This window comes from Hermetia illucens, chromosome 4 (genome assembly GCF_905115235.1).
Source record: "Hermetia illucens chromosome 4, iHerIll2.2.curated.20191125, whole genome shotgun sequence".
Taxonomy (NCBI): domain Eukaryota; kingdom Metazoa; phylum Arthropoda; class Insecta; order Diptera; family Stratiomyidae; genus Hermetia; species Hermetia illucens.
This window is the reverse complement of record NC_051852.1, coordinates 151,305,683-151,322,520: the sequence shown is the minus strand read 5'-3', so window position 1 is coordinate 151,322,520 and position 16,838 is coordinate 151,305,683. Positions and strand designations below refer to the sequence as shown.

Sequence of the window (16,838 nt, the reverse complement as noted above, 5' to 3'; positions counted from 1 at the left end):
ATGACCACAATCAGAGTCCCGCTGAGACAAATAGCATTCATATTAGTGGAAGCAAGACCTACCCAATCTCTACCAAATTAAGCAAGAGCTGAAACGCAAGTCCATGTTCGAGGCGCGATGGTCTGTTGTCCGCTTGGACTTAACCACAACCGCCGTGAAACTCCTACTTGGCACCAACCGCTACAATCGGCACCAGTCTCTACTCAGTGCATGGCTCAATTTATTCATACTGGTGGATGCAAGACCTACATAAATCTCTACCGAACTTCGGAGTACGGCACGCGTATTGAAACGCAATACCACGTCAAGGCTGGAAGGTCTCTGCTCGCTTGAACGTAACCCTAACCCCCATGAAACTCCCACTAGAGGACCAACCGCAACAACCAAGCTGAACGCACATGAAACAGGGATTCTTCTGAAAAATGTGCTCCCATGGTACCAGTATACCTCTGGTAAGGTTTCATATTCCATTGCCAATTCAGATGAGTTCCCGTGCAGAGTCAGCCACTTCCGAAATATATATTTACACTTAACACTAAAAATTGTAGTTTGGAGGAAGCTCCCCCTGGTCTATCAATTTTAGGCTAGACTACAAGAAGCAGACAAAAATCTAATCTCACACTAAGGATATTTTATAGAATAATTTATTTTTTAAAACAATTTCTATTGCGTTCATCACACAATTTATAAAATGAATAATTATAAAAGTCCTAATGGTGTTACTTTGGCACCCAACCCTCCCCACAAATGACAGAAATATATTTAAAAAAAAATAAAAAAAATCAAAATTGTTTGGTGAAAATACTTCCTAATGGCGTTTTCAATTTTCTTTATTATAGAAGAAGCAGTACATCTAATTTGGCGTTCATGGTTATCATTAATGTATCGACTTGAAGGAGTAGACAGAAAGGGAGGAAGGAAACCGGCTTACTATTTTCGCAAACGCGAGGCTAGTAGTGGTCTCTGTTCACTCGTTGGTGGAGTGTAGGGATTTTGTTTCAGTTTCATTATCATCATCCTCAACGCTGTGCAAGTGATAAGCGCACAGCAGCGATACAAACACCTCACCTCACTTTTACTAAATTTTTCCGTTCTGTTGGCTACGTCTATTGCACATTATATATAGCATTTTCAACTGACCTATACCAAGGAGACTTCACTCCAGGCAAACCAGCAACAGATCAGATTTTCTCTCTGCGGCAAGCGATGGAAAACTGTTGGAATATGGACATAAGTTGCATCATTTTTTCGACGACCTGACTGACTAGGCTGACCCTGACCAATGTGCGAGGCCAGATAAAAGCAGTAGAATCACTCCCGAGACCATTCGACATCAACAACGGTATAAGACAAAGGATGCCCTATCATGCGCCCTCTTTAATCTGGCCCTGGAAAAAGTGATCCGTGATGCTGAGGTAAATGCGAGAGATACGTTCCTTATTAAGTCGACCCAACTACTAGCCTATGCTGACGATATTGATATCATAGGGAAAAACGACCCGAGACGTACAAACTGCCTTCATCCAGATCGAGTAGGCGGCGAAGGGCCCAAGATCTTGGGCTGCACATCAATGAAGGCAAGGCAAAACGTATAGTGGCAACGTCAGCACCGAAAACCAACCAATCAACACCAAACCGCACTGGTCAAACGGGAAGAATGAAGATAGGAGACTACAACTTTGAGATCGTGGATAATTTCTCCTATCTAGAGTCGAAAATCACAACTGATAACAGCTACGACGATGAAATCCGCGCACGATTGTTGGCAGCCAACAGAGCCTATTTCAGCTTACAAAAACTGTTCCTCTCGGAACGTCTCACCGTAGTGTCAAAGCTCTTACTGTACAAGATAATGATCTTGCCAGTCCTCATGGATTCTTCGGAGACTTGGATTCTTAGCAAGAAAAATTGCGAACTCTTGGCCGCATTCGAGAGAAAAATCCTCCGAAGAGTTTTTGGCCCCCTACATGAGGATGGACGATTCCGCAACCTACATAACGACGAACTCTATAAGCGATACCATGACCGTCAGGTTGTAGATAAAATCCGGCTCAATAAGTTACGGTGGGCGGGTCACTTAATCCGTATGGATGAGGATGATCCAGCCCGCAAAGGCTATAAGGACAATATCTATGGTAGAAAAAGAACACGAGGCAGACTCCACCTGAGATGTAGATCAGGACGCCAGACAGCTTTTAGGGATATTGAATTGATGGACCTCAGCGCAAAACCGAGATGTCTGGAGTTCCTTATTAAGGCAAGCCTAGACCGGATACCGGTTGTTACGTCGTTGATGATGATTTTCAGCTCAGGTTAACGGCATTCCAGACTGAATCAACAAATTTCCAAATCAAATTAATGGTCCCCACGCCAAATTCACGCCCTTACAAATTGAATTAACGACTTGCCAAATGAAATTGACATTTTTCCAAAACAGGTTAACAGGATCAAATTATTACCTAATCTGAAAAGAGAACTATGCATGAAAGGTAACTACATCCTCACCTTTCATCCGAAGGTTTTCTTTAAATTAGGTAATAATTCGACCCTGTTAATCCACCACACAGTCAAATTGTACTTCGTTTTCACTATCATCACACTTAACGCTATGCAAGTGATAAACTCACAACAGCGAGACAAACACAAGACGAACACAGATACCCATTACGACTGGGATTCAAACCCAGAAGAGCGAGATTTCGAGGCTGGCGCTCTACCCCCTCAACCATCGCGTCGTCAATTTTTGTTTTTAGAAAATTATTTACTTTTCCAGCATTTTGCCATGTTACCACGGAAGGTTCCGGGAAAGAAATCGTCGAGATTTTGGAAAAATAAATATTTTTCTAAGAAAAAAATTCTTGGTCTCAATTGAAATAACAAGCTTCAATAATATATCAGTTTTTGAAAAAAGTGTTCACAAGCGGTGGCGGCCTGTCATGATCTTTTTCGCCATTTGACTCTATCGAATGCCTGATCTGGGTGCAATCTCGAGGCTTTCAAATCCTCATCCAGTGTATCAAGCCACCGTTGTTTCAGCTCGCCTTTCGGTCGTTTACCATCGACTTCGATGTTCACACCAATCTTGGCAAGTGAATTCCCGACAATACTAGCGAAGACGCCTCTCTCGCAACTTTTTCACGATTGGTGCAACCCCATAACGATTGCGGATAACCTCATTTCGGATGTGATCAAAACGTTTCCAAAACGTCCAACGCAACATCTTCGTCTCAATTACCGCAAGACACCGTTCATTGTATTTTATAGTCGGCCAACACTCAGAACCATAGAGAGTGACAGGACGGACGACATTGGGGTAAATTTTAGATTTGAGACGTTCTTTGATGCGTCGATCAGGTTGCGGTCATCTTAAAGTTCACATTTTACCTCTGTTGCTGAGGGGCCTTTGATAGAGCCATTATCCTCTCTGCCCTTTCCGGAACCCCTGCACCCCCTTTGAAGGAAACAAGTGGCAACATTATTCTAATGGTTTTCTTCCATAAAATTGAATAATTTTTCTCTCCCCCTTAGGAAAAATAACTGCCAATACGAAAAGACACCTAATTACATTCAAATTTACTCGAAACCACTTTGGATAAAATTTCAACTGCGATGTCAAGAAATACAACGCGTGGAAAGGTCAACCGTTCAAAGAATTTAAGAAGAATCCAATTTCCTGAAGTTGCAAAAATCGTGTGTGGTCACAGTGAGCAAAACTACTTCAAGCACAAGCGTTAGGAATCATCGGTAAACCTTTTAGCAAACAACTCGGCAACCCTTATTAGAAGTTTCCGGTATTTACTATTCACGGAATTCACCCCCGAAGGGGGTTGAAAGTTGAAATTGAAATACGAAACGAACAGTCGTTCGGTTAGTTTTCGATCCTGAGTTGTGCGATGGCGAAACCATTCTCCGAAAAAAGGGGTGGTGGCGAATGAATTGGGACTGGGGTGTCTTTCGTCTCAACGTGCTCGTTGCGACTGCGGCTGGGCCTCTTTGGTTTTGCGGGCCGAGTTGTTACTGACCCCTTGCACACCTTCCCAACTGTCGAAATGTTTGTGCGAAAATTCATGCCGCCGTGTGTATCATAGTTTCACATAAGTCAGCATGGCCTATTCTGCGAGGAAGGTAGCGCTAGTGCTCTCGAATTCCGTTTCGGTGAAATTATCGCCTGACCCGAGGGGTGGTTGCTGTTTTTCCCCTTCAATTAATTGTTCCTCAACCTCTGCTAATCCCCTGGAATTTGAATTTTCCTTTCTTCCGCAATTTTGCAACTAATTACCGTCGTCTGCCAAGGACTGTCGCTATTACGGAGTAGGAAATGGCAGGCATGGATGCAAGATGCGATATGCGGCGAGGAAAAGAACATGAAATTCTGGGAAGTGCTCCACAAGCGGCAAGCGGCCAAATTGATGGAATATGAGAAGTGGCGATAGCCACAGAGAGCCGTGAGCGAAAGAGCTTTTGCATGAAAAACCGATTGTGATTAGGCTTATGGTCTTGCAGCCGCGCACCGTGCCACCCGCAAACGGATGTGAGCTCCGACTTTTGCATATTCGTATTTTCACCGTTTTCTCCAATTCTATCTTCCCGGGAGGCATTCGTCGCGTCCGCATTCGTTCGTCTTCCACCTCCTGTGCTGTTGCTGGTGCTGAGCTAATTGGCGACTCCCTATTATAACATAATTCTAAAAAGTAACCTTGACGCAGCTTTCCGTGCGATAATCAGCACTTCAGGTAGGACCTTCCCGACGCCTCGAAATCAGCCAGAAGCACTAAGCATGGTTCCCTACAACCGGATCCGCTGCTCCAGACCGGGCAATGGGCCTCACTAATTGTTCACAACTAATCACACCAAATGCACACGGAAAAATTCGTTACTCGCGCCGCAGTCCGGACGTTAAAAATCTTCCTGCGAACAAGTCACTTTGCCCAAAAATATCCGATCAGAAGAAATCACTCGGCCCTGCTTTTCCCGGCTGACAACCACTTGATTCACTCTTATTGGAGAAAGTAAACAATTTCCATAGGCAATCCGTCAAACGTCCTTTTCGTGGGTTATTTTTTTTTCGGACAAATCAAATTGGACTTCACACGTTTTCGATGACACTTTTTGCGAAAAAAAGCTTCTGTTCTTCGAAATTGTGCTTTGATTTTTCACGCGGTCGTGCTGACAAGTTTTGCTCCATTGCTGGCTATTCACCGGTTAATTTGCCACACATCTCGCACTTGAGAACTTTTCAAACGTTTTAATCAGTTATGGTGCAGGAACGACTCAACAGCCACAAACACCGCATCCACACGTTCTACACGCTCAGAATCCGCTGACCAACTGAATGCCAAAGCCAAAGTATCGAACCGAGTGACTGAACGCGAATGAACTGAAAAATCGGTTTGAAACAAATTCACGCCACACGTTCCGGTCGCGGGAACGGAACGAAAGAAGCGCGGCGGGTGCGCACGAAACGATTCGCGGAAGACACGTTCCACTTACGCTCCGCAGTCCCCCTGCGTTCCTTTCCAACGTTCTTACCTCCGGGAACGCGCCGAAACGGAATCTTGATCCATGTTTAATGGGAATTGAGTCATTGCTTTCGTTAGCGCACATTTTTTTAGCACTGGTCCGCCGGCTTTTTCGTGCTGGTCGGTGGCACTTTTCCAATGGGGTGCCGACTGTGCATCTTGCGACTGGTCTCAATCTCAGCTTCTTGCGCCGGTGGTTGAGTGGCGTGATATACCGCGGCTTCGGGAAGCACTGAAGAAGTGAGTTATCTAATGGGAAAGTAAATCGAGCAGGGTTTTAGGAGTTCGCGGCTGCTATCCCTCCGGAAGGCAACCTGAATGGTGCACAGCAAGCTTGACGCCGTTGCTAGCGGATCGTTGATTACAAAATATAATCAAACTAATGAGCAACAATCTTTTGATTCAGTTTAATTAGATATTTTTCATGAACCGTGCAAATTTGTACTTCCAACTTAGTCATTGCTAAGGGCGAAAATGTGGATTGACACCCACAATGGAGCATAAAACCTGGTAAACACCTGCCGAATCAACACCAACAGTTCTTCTACCAAACCCTATCGCCATCTCCGCATGTTGATTGCTGAGAGTTCTTTCCTGATGATAAACTACAGACGAAGAAGGATGAAGGCGAGTTTTTACGCCAGAAAATGGGATGAATTGTGCCAATTGGTCCTCCAGGTTGGGAATTAAGGCTGACAACTCTACACGAAAAACTGGAAGTGACGAAACCAAGAAAGGAGCATCGGACAGGATGGATTTTAGAACGACGAACCCGGCAACGAAAGCGGATTAAAGATTTGCGCATTCTCTCACGGGACGTGCGCTCCCTATACAGACCGAATGTTGTCCAGGAGCTAGCCGATATTCTATCTCAATAAAAAGCTGATGCAATAGCGTTACAAGAAATGTACTGGACAGGGACCGGTTTTCTGTATGCAGAGACCTATCACGAACTCCGTCGAGCGGAGAAGCAACTTCACAGGGAAAAAAGGAAGCCTGGGCGAACAGCCAACGAACCTGCACCAAGCTCGGATGTTTTATCAACAAGTCACCAGGATGAAGCCATATACACCTCAATGCTCACCCTGCCTGTACTACCCTAATACTGGGAAAGAACCTGTGTCTCCACCAACCCATCGAAGACTTATCCCATCTACGTTGCTAGAGATCATCCAAATCTTAGTGTTTGGTGTTCACTCCTTAGTCGAACGTACGACATCAATACAGTGTTTAATGAGACTGTGCTTTAGTTTCATTATCACCACATTTAAAGCTGTGCAAGCGATAAGCTCGCAGTAAGGAGACAAACAAGGATTCGAAACTGAAACAACGAGATTGAGAGGCTGACGCTCTACTCTCTCAAACACCGCGCCTGAGTGTTTAACGTGAGTCCTTGCCGTGTAAACATAATTACAAGCAGATTTCTAGACTACAATCAGAGCCCTGTTGTGACTAGCACCACGGTTCAGTTATATACTTAGTGCAGATTCAGCATTCATACCAATAGATGCGAAATGTAGCACCTGTACTGCAACTAAGGGATACGGCGTCCGAATTGTACAGCGCAACTCCATGCTTTGGATTACAAGGAGCTCTACACGTGATACGGGCACAACCGCCATGAAATTGCCACAAAGGGGACAGCATATGTTCTCAGAGGTTCATCCCGATTCCCATGGTACCAGACAACTTCTGGTGAGGCTTCACGGCAAGAGCCACTTCAAATGAGACCTTTACAGACTCGAGTTTGACGGGCCTCCTCGAGTACGTGGGCACTGGCAAATCAAAAATACTACCCACGTCGTCAAGATTGCGTACATCACAGTAAGCTGGACAGACACAGAGGACATGCAACCAGCCTTTTGAATGTGCCCTACACAAAACATAACCCTGACTGCTGGCAAGGTTGCGCGAGAAGAGAAACTCACTCAAGCTACAATGGCCTGTCAGGAAGAGGCCCATCTCGAGCCCAAAGATCACGATAGAGCTCCTTCTGACAGGTACATATTTTATGTACTTATATGTGACCCGACCTTTCCCACATTCGTTCCATTTAACCTGCCACTTAAATGTTACGCTCTCAGCTAACAACTTATTGACCCACGTGGACTTAGATCTTCCATTGGATCACCGCTAACTGAATCCATTTGCAGCCAACATTTCTATTGATCAGCATGACCTCAATAGGAGTGTGGTCTCCAGGACCGCTGCAACATCTAATACATAACGTTAACATCACTGACGTCCCTGTGTCTCACCTCAGATATTCGGTAACATTTTTTGCAAGTGCCGCGGTGGCACTATCTGCCTTTTGACATGAAAAATCTAAGTACTCCCATAAGCTCAGCTTGGCGCCAATTATCACCCCCAGATATTTGGTAGCCGACTTAGAGACGACAGTATATCCTCCGACTTCCAACTTGAAGGTATTTTTCTTTCTTCGGTTCGTTATTAGGACCGCTTACGTTTCCTAGCTGCCACGATCAACCCAGCCTTTTCTAGCCAGGTCTTTACAGCTCTCGCAGTCCCCGTCACGTAGACCCCACATCCTCTGGGCGTTTTGTTATAACAACTACAATCGGGCCATCGACAAAGAAGAACTGAAAGCACATATATACCGAGCCTGTAGTACCGTTGTGAAGTTATACTGTTTCGGACCCCCATCCTATCCGTACCAGAAAGTTATCTCTGAGAGGGTAATTCTGGACAAACCTCGCCAAATATCTAAGATCGTCTATGTCAGCCAATGCGGCTTCAATTTGGTATCCGATAGCGGAATTGATTGCGTGTTTAACATCCAGTGCCAACACGTTGCAGCAGCTTTTTTTTGCCAGGCTCACCACCGCGCTTATTGCACCCCCAGAATGCGCGCGATAATGGGTAACAGTCTGTTGTAGATAACTGTCTACGGTTTGAAGCAGTTCCTTTTGCACATTAATGAAGACAAGACGAAATAAATAAATAAATAGGTCAGCATCAGAAACGAAACAAGCAACAAGATCGAATGGTACTGGTCAACTGACAATAATAAAGATAAGAGAATTCAACTTTAAAATCGTTGATAACTTATCTTATCTCGGGCGGCCTGGTCTGATTATGCTCCAGGTTAAGGTGGCATAATTCGGCAAGCCCTCACACGACTTTCTCGCGGTGGCCGCTTTTCGAATTTACGCAGTCAACTTGACTTGAGATGGCCTGTATATAGTCGTCTCTCTTTCTAATTTTGATATAGACTTCTCAAGGATATAAATCGGTTTTCGAGTTGTCATCCTTTGCAATGATTTTGTGGTCTGTTCCATACCGTTCGATGCGAAACATTCTATTTTTCGAAATCCTTCTTTCAATAAAGAAATTGTAGTAGCTCTTTTTCTAGGATTGAAACCTGGGAAACATCTGTTCAACCAACACCAACAGCTCTACTACCAAACCCTATCTCCACCTCCACATGGTAACCGCTGGGAGCTCTTTCTTAACGAAAATCTGCAGACGGAGAAGGATGAAGGCAGGTTTCCCGCGCTTAAAAACAGGACGAATTGTACGAACTGGTCCTCCAGGTTGGGGTTGGGTAGGTCTGACAACCCTACACGGAAAATAACTTGTTCCGAACCCACAACAGGAGCCTCGGACTGGACGGATTACACAACGACGAACCCAGCACCCACAACGGAATAACAATTTGTGAACGTTCTCATGGAACGTGCGCTCTCTGTACAGAGATGCAACTGCCAAGCAGCTAGCCCTCAGGGGTCGTCAGCGATCTTTAACGGACCGCTTAAGGTACTGGGTGTGACGTGCCCGAGTAAGTAGATATGACCTGCGTCCTAGGTAATAGCCTCGAGAAAGCACACGATGCGCTGGTCAGTTTTCCATGGAGAGTACACTTAAATGAATAAAATAAATCAACAAAACGATAGGAAAGGAGGAAGAGCTGAGTGCGTTTGGGCGTAGCGATCAGCGAAAGAGGCAGCGAGGGCTGACATACCCGACGTCACACCAGGGCGCCCACATAAAGAGGAAGTCTTATCATGTGGCGCGATTGACCGTGCGGAGATGGCAATTCCAGTACCTTGGAGTGCCTCTGTTCCAAAACAAAACCCAGTCAGCTTCGCTAGCAGATGGGATCGGACAGAAACCGAGTGCCAGTGCAGTCGACCGTCCTAACTAGAGCCGAAGAGGAAAGGCTCATCAGGAAATGTGCAGTAGTGGTGAAGCATATGCCGTCGGCAACGTTCCTCCAGAGGAACGTCAGCAAAGGTGTCAAAAGTGGGTTGATGGAACTGGAAGAACTATTGGGCCGTATCTCCTTCTATAGGCGAACGTGGAGAGCAGCAAAAGACGATTGGAGAGCAGAAACAGCCGCACTCCCCACTGAGAACACTGCTTACGAAGTAGTTTCCAGGGCCCAAAGAAGGCGAAGAAGGAAACAACTGACCACGTCGCCAGAGACGCGTCTGCCCAAAGACAAAGAGGCTGCCAACTAAAAGTCAGGAGCAGAAAAAAACGAGGAAACGAACAAGGACTAGACTGTCGGCTATGTTTACTAAGTCAATGGAAGGCAAGACATTTGCGGAAGTCCTTAGTGAAATCCGTTACAGGATGAAACCTGAGGACAACGGAGCAAAGGTGTCTTCCATACGGAAAACGTGGAATGGCGGAGTCCTCGCCGAACTGTGCCCGACTAATAAGAGTACGTACTACGAAGCGGTCAAGGGGTTATTGGGGGAGACGCCTCTTGTTTCCAGCCAAGAGCCCATGTGCTCTCTAGAAATCCGGGATCTTGACTGCCTCACAGAATACGATGGAGTATAAAACCTGAGAAACACCCGCTGAACCAATACAAACAGCTCTACTACCAAACTCTATCTCCACCTCCACGAAGGAGAAGGATGGAGGCGAGTCTCCCGCGCCTAAAAACGGGACAACATATCCAGCTGGTCCTCCAGGTTGGCGGTTGGGTAGGGCTGGCAACCCTACACGGAAAACTGATGTTACGAAGCCACGGAAGGAGCCTCGGACGGGATAGATTTCAAAACGACGAACCCGACAACGACAACGGATTAAAGATTTGCGCATTTTCTCACATGCGCTCCCTGTACAGACCGAATGAGCATTAAGTTGATGCGGACTTAGGACCCCATCATTCTTAAAACGAAGACCGAATGATGCTGAGCAGCTAGCCGATACCATGTCCCAATATAAGGCTGATGTAACAGCGTTGCAAGAGATACGATGGACAGGGATCGGTTTCCTGGAGAAGAGCCGCTACACTATATATTATAACGGCCATCGTTTGCGAGGCAAATTTAGAAATATAAGCCCCATTAACGCTCACGCCTCTACAGAAGGAGCCGTTTGAGGCGATACGTTGGCTCCCATAGCTTACACTAAAATATAAATGATAACGGACTGCGGATTATTCAATTAGCAGTGTCATACGAAATGGTTGCTGGAGGTACCTGGTTTGCGCGGAAAACGGTCCACAAACATACATGGGGCTCTCCAGACGGAACCACTTTCAACCAAATTGACCACGTGTTGATTCAACGCGGCCACTTCTCAGCCTTGATGAATGTCAGAACATATAGGGGGCCAATATAGACTCGGATCACTATCTCGTTGGCATGGTGCTCCGAGCTCGAATAACAACACCACCCAGAATCCCCTCTGACAATCACGTGAGAGTTAACACTGAAGCCATCCACAACACAGCCCTCCGCAACATCTATAAGGGCGAAATTGATGCCGCAATAACTGCAATCAATAGAGGTCCTGGAGATGAAGCACCAACAAATTATCTTCGCAACCCACAACCACCTGAAGAGTGTGATTATTGATACGGCCATAAACATACTTGGTCCCAGCTCTAAAAAGAGTCGGAACGGCTGGTTTAACGATTAATGTAAGCTAGCAACAGAACGGAAGAATCCCGCATTTCGATTAATGTTGCATTCTCAAGGAACACGGGCACGCGCAGAAACCTACCAAGAACTCGGTCGAGCGGAGAAGCGACTTCACAGACGGAAAAAGGAAACCTGGGAAAACCAACAAGTCTGTGAACTCGAAAAGTACAGGAAACAACCACACCAGGCGTGAAAGTTTCACCAACAAGTCAGCAGGACGAAGCCTTATACACATCGCCGCTCATTCTGCCGAAACAAAGAAGGACATCTGATTTCCAACAGAATGGGCATATTGGAGCAATGGGTTGAGTATTTTGATGAACTGCAACAACGAATATATCGGCGAGTTAGAGGTCCCGCCGACTGAAGACGACGGACAAATGTTGCCACCACCAAGCATAGAAGAAACAGTCCGTACAATCCACCGGCTTAAAAATCATAAATCGCCAGGATCCGATGGAATTACAGTCCAATTGGTTTAATATGTGTGGTGGTCCATCAACTAATGCTCAAAGTGTCGGACAGCGAATCAACGCCTGACGACTGGCAACGAGGCATTATCTGCCCCATACATAAAAAGGGGGATATTACGCAGTGCAGCAATTATAGAGGTATCACGATGCTGAGTACCATCTATAAGATATTCTCCGCTATCTTGCCAGGCCGGATAGCCCCATACGCCAAGAACATCATTGGTCCATACCAAAGAGGCTTCGATCCAGGCAAATCAGCAATAGATCAGATTTTCTCTGTGTGGCAAGCGATGGAAAAACTGCTGGAATATGGACATCAGTTGCACCATCTTTTCATCGACTTTAAAGCCGCCTATGACAGCATAGCCAGGGTAAAACTGCACACGGCCATGAGAGAGTTCGGTATCGCGGCGAAATTAATGAGACTGACTAAGCTGACCCTGGCCAATGTGTGAAGCCAGATAAAAGCAGCAGGATCACTCTCGAGCCCATTCCATATCAACAACGGTCTAAGATAAGGGGATTTTTCATCATACATCCTCTTCATCCTGGCCCTGGAGAAAGTAATTCGCGATGCAGAAATAAATGCGAGAGGCAAGTCCACCCAACTACTGGCCTACGCTAACGATATTAACGTGATGGGAAGAACAACCCACTCTAGTTTCATAAAGATCGAGCAGGCGGCGCGAGAGAGTATATGAAAATTTCTCCTATCTAGGGTCGAAAATCACAACCGATAGCAGCAGCACAATCCGCGCACGGTTGTTGGCTGCCAACAGAGCCTATTTTAGCTTACAAAAACTGCTTCGCTGAAAACGTCTCACCATAGGGTCAAAGCTCTTACTACTTCAATAGGTAACGGTGGGCGGGTCACTTAATCAGTAGGGATGAGGATGATCCAGTCCGGACAATCTATAAGGGCAATATCTATGATAGAAAAAGAAGACGGGGTGTACCATGTTGGAACAGGAACCTAGCCAGAATAAGAACAGAGGCACGAAAACTCTTCAACCGGCAAAACAAACCGCGAACTGGCAGAGGTTCAAAAATGCACCGACTGCGTATAGCAACGCGATCAAGGAAGCAAAACGGAACAGCTTCAGGGAATTCTGTGAAGGGATCGAACAGATCATAGAAGCAATCAGGCTTTACAAGGGTGTAGCCAAAGACGGAGGAATATCCTCTGCCTGTTTGAAGAAGGAAAATGGGACATTTGCCGAGAATGAGGAGGACAGGGTACACCAGCTTCTCAGAACTCATTTCCTGGGATCCTACTCCACGGTGGCAGGCGACAACATTCTGCCTGACAGCCCAACAACGAATAAAAGGGGAAGAAAGGAGAACTGGAGACTAGCAAAAGAGGTATGCTCAGAAGCTAGGTTAAGGTGGGCAGTGGAAACTTTTAAACCACCAACTTTCAAACCAACCATTTTCACAGCACTAATCCAGCGAGGCCTAGGAATCATCTTAGAGTCTCTTCTGAGGGTGGTAAGAGGGAGCATAGCACTGGGATACATACCAAGGGCATGGAGACGGGAGTGTAGATATATATTTCGGGAGCAACTTACCCCCTTCATCAGTACAAAGCTACTTACTGGAGTAAGCTACTAATAATAATAATCGTTGGCGCAACAATCCATATTGGATCAGGGCCTTGAAGGGTGTTAGAGCACTTCATTCAAGACTGTAACAGTACACTACAGTATAGAATAGAGAAGACAATATCTAACCTCTTTCAGACCAATTTTCCTAAGATCGTTTGTACTCAAAACGATGGCGAAGGTCATAGATAACTATATTAGAAGCGTAATCTTCTACATCACTGTCAACACGCTTACCGGGGAGGACAGTCAACTGAAACTGCTCTATATCAGCTGGCGGATATACTACGGGATGCCATAGAAACAAATGAAATAGCACTGTGTGTGTTTTTGGATATCGAAGGAGCATTCGACAACACATTACACACAGAGATACAAGATGTCAAGATGTTGCTTAGTGTCCGAGCTCTTTCCCACGCTGCTCCGCATGTGATCTTGTTCGACCTCTTCCTGAGATCGATTGCGTTTGAGAGCGGTGGACTTCGCCTTCTGCTCGTCTGCCAGGCGTTTGCTGTTGTATTCCTCAACAATCGCTTGGTCTTTAGCGAGGTCCTTTTCATCCCGCTCGAGAACAGTACCGGCCTCCTTATTCTTAGCAATCTTGCAGAGAATATGCATGACCTACTGGTACAGGTACAGGTTTTCGGTGACCGACGTTCTTGTCAATCTTTACTCGGGATACCCCGACGTCAAGGTTTTCGGGAGAGGGGTATTATGTCTGGTACTCAGTACACCCAGCTTGACGGCAGTGAATTCCAGACCAGAAACCACTAGTCCGTCTGCCGCCTCGCTCCGGGAGTTCCCTGTCTCTCAAAATCTACTGTCTCCTGGCTGGATGCCAGTAGCTCGTCTTCCGATGATGCGCCCGGCATCAACACCTCTTCTTCTATTGTCGGTTTATTTTTTTTTTTTAATTTGAGTCCATGTCTTGACCCCTAGAGTAGTCCAGGAAGAACGTCCAGCCTGGCTAGCCCAGCCACCACGGTAAGGGTCTTATTTGAAACTAAAGGCTAAGCCCCCCATTGGCCACACAGTCCTCAGTGTATGCTGTTCCACCTTGGCTTGAGGTTCTATTAGCACCTTCTCCAATGCAGGGAGGACAATCCCTGGGCTGTTGCCTCGGCTCATCGCCCGCCAGACCCACTTGCCCCTAACACATGACCAGTAGACAAGCAGATCTTCGTCAGTTGGATGAGCTTACCCCCAGCGGGGCCTTACACATTCTAGGCCCGTACAAAGACAGTTTCCAGTGTAAAGACTTACCGAATTAAGCAGCTTTAACCTGAAGCATAATCAGACCAGGTCACCACTTCGAGAGGATTTTATAAAAACCTAAAAAGTCATGAAAGCAACCACATTCTAAATCACACGGCAGTCTTCTTAAGTAGTTAGTGTGTGGAATTAAACTAATGGCCGCAATTTAGAAGCAGTATGCCTTCCACACCTTATGCGTTCCCATGAGGCCGCCCCCGAATTACGCCACGTGTTGATACAAAATACACATTTTTTGGTGGTTTAAGAGATGACCAAAAGGCGGTCGAAGTTGACCGCGGGGGGAAAGCTATGGCGATATTCTCCGTTTGTTCGTCAGGTTCCAATGCTTTTTCACGCAACAATTAAATAATACGTCAAATTTGGTATAATGATTGTCCAAAGTGTCTAAAGAGACCCCCCCCCCCCCACAATTTCCTGAGCCTAACTAATACAGAAGGGTGCAAGCGCATTTCGACGGAACATTTCAATGTAACTTCAGTATCTGTGGGCGGAACTTCGTGGTCAATTTTGCAATGTTCTTAGTTTTTTTTTGGATAGCTATTCACTCGTAGTCAACTCTGGCCAACTACTATGAACTTTTGGCCATCGCGAAGTCAATAAGTCATTACAAGTTATTAGTATACCTTGTTGATGAGATGATCTAGAGTCGTCAGAACTCAACAATGCAATCTATTTCGGAAAGATATTGGAAATTATTGTCCCACTTTAGTTATAAGTTTAGTTATAATGTTCCAAAAAAGGTTAACCAAAGCTGGAGCTATCATTATAGACTAAATCATGCTCATTACAATATTCTAAGATGCATGTGTACTCAAAATGTATCTCAATGAACATCATTTATCATTTGTTATCAATCTGGTTATTAAAATCGTTTCTTTCTTCACTTGCCGAATTCAAATTGCGCGCATATGCTTGTTTTGTGGGCTAAATTGAATTTTTATTGAAAAATGATCTCAATATATTTTTCTGAGTTCATTTCGCACGAAGCAATTCGATAATCGTTGAATGCAGAGTGAGCACTTCGTTTTAATATACTAAAATGGGAAACCTTTCACCGAATTCACATGGCTTCATAATAAAGATAGTAATTTGGGTCCTGTCATTTGCGCCCATGGAAAACGATTGAATTCCTTCGTGAAAATGGCATTCGTTGACACCATTCTGCCTTACTCGAAACAGTGAAATTCAATGCCGGGCCACATGCGAGGCTCGTGTCAGAAGTGCTTGCTGGAAACTATGCCTGCGCCAGGTGCTGCAATTCATCCATAAAATTATTTCAGTTCATTACCAGAGCCTTCGAGGCTCATGGCCTCCGTACGCAATGCTCTGGCTAATTCCCGTCGAGGTTCTTCCTCTCGAAGAAAAGTCAAAAGTTTAATTTAGCGTGAAAATTGTTTGGATTACATACAGACGTGGTATCTGCAGATCGTCCCATAGACATTACCGGCTGAGCTGATTGTTCAGTCACAAATGATGTCGGTGTGCAATCGGCCGAAAAGATTTCCACACGAAAGTCACGTTCTGAAAATTGACCTGTCATTGACAAATTTTCATGTTATGACATTTTCTTCCGTTATTTCGGCTGAATTGACACCGGAAAAAGGTGAAAAGGTCAAGACTTGTAGGCGGCATGATGGTCGACATGGGCGATTTAAGTAATCCCATGATCCGTTATTAACAGATGGCTATTAGGGGATTAGCGTAAGTAACTTTTTGGGCTACTGAACAATTTCCATGAAAAGGAGTATTTTTAGTTGTGAAATTGAGAAGGTCGGGGAGGGTGTTTGTAGCCATTAAATATATTTATTTTTGTGTTGTGCGTACCCATTTTGATACCTTATGAATGGACTGACCTTTTGTAGAAGAGCTGAAAGATTGGGTTGGGAACGCCTTTTATAGGAAAATCGAATGAAAATCCAATTATAATCCGATAATCAGGGCGGGGGGCTATTGCATTAGTGGTTTTCGTTACGCAAAACAGTGCAGGGATAGCTTGGAGTGATTAGAGCACCAAATGGTCGCAGTGGGAGATCTCCATTCAAATTTCACTGGTGGCAGCAGGATTTGTAT

The 16,838-nt window shown here is 45.3% G+C and overlaps 1 protein-coding gene across 5 annotated transcripts in view; it reads right to left on the bottom strand.

Moving 5' to 3' along the window:
• LOC119654335 (protein kinase C-binding protein NELL1-like) overlaps nt 1-5,353 on the bottom strand; it is a 162,508-nt gene extending 157,155 nt beyond the window's left edge. For all 5 annotated transcript variants that reach the window (XM_038059667.1, XM_038059669.1, XM_038059670.1 and 2 more), the window contains exon 1: nt 4,697-5,353. The gene's annotated coding sequence lies outside the window, so the exon portion shown is untranslated. The remainder of the gene's footprint in view (nt 1-4,696) is intronic.
• Nucleotides 5,354-16,838: the final 11,485 nt, after the last annotated feature.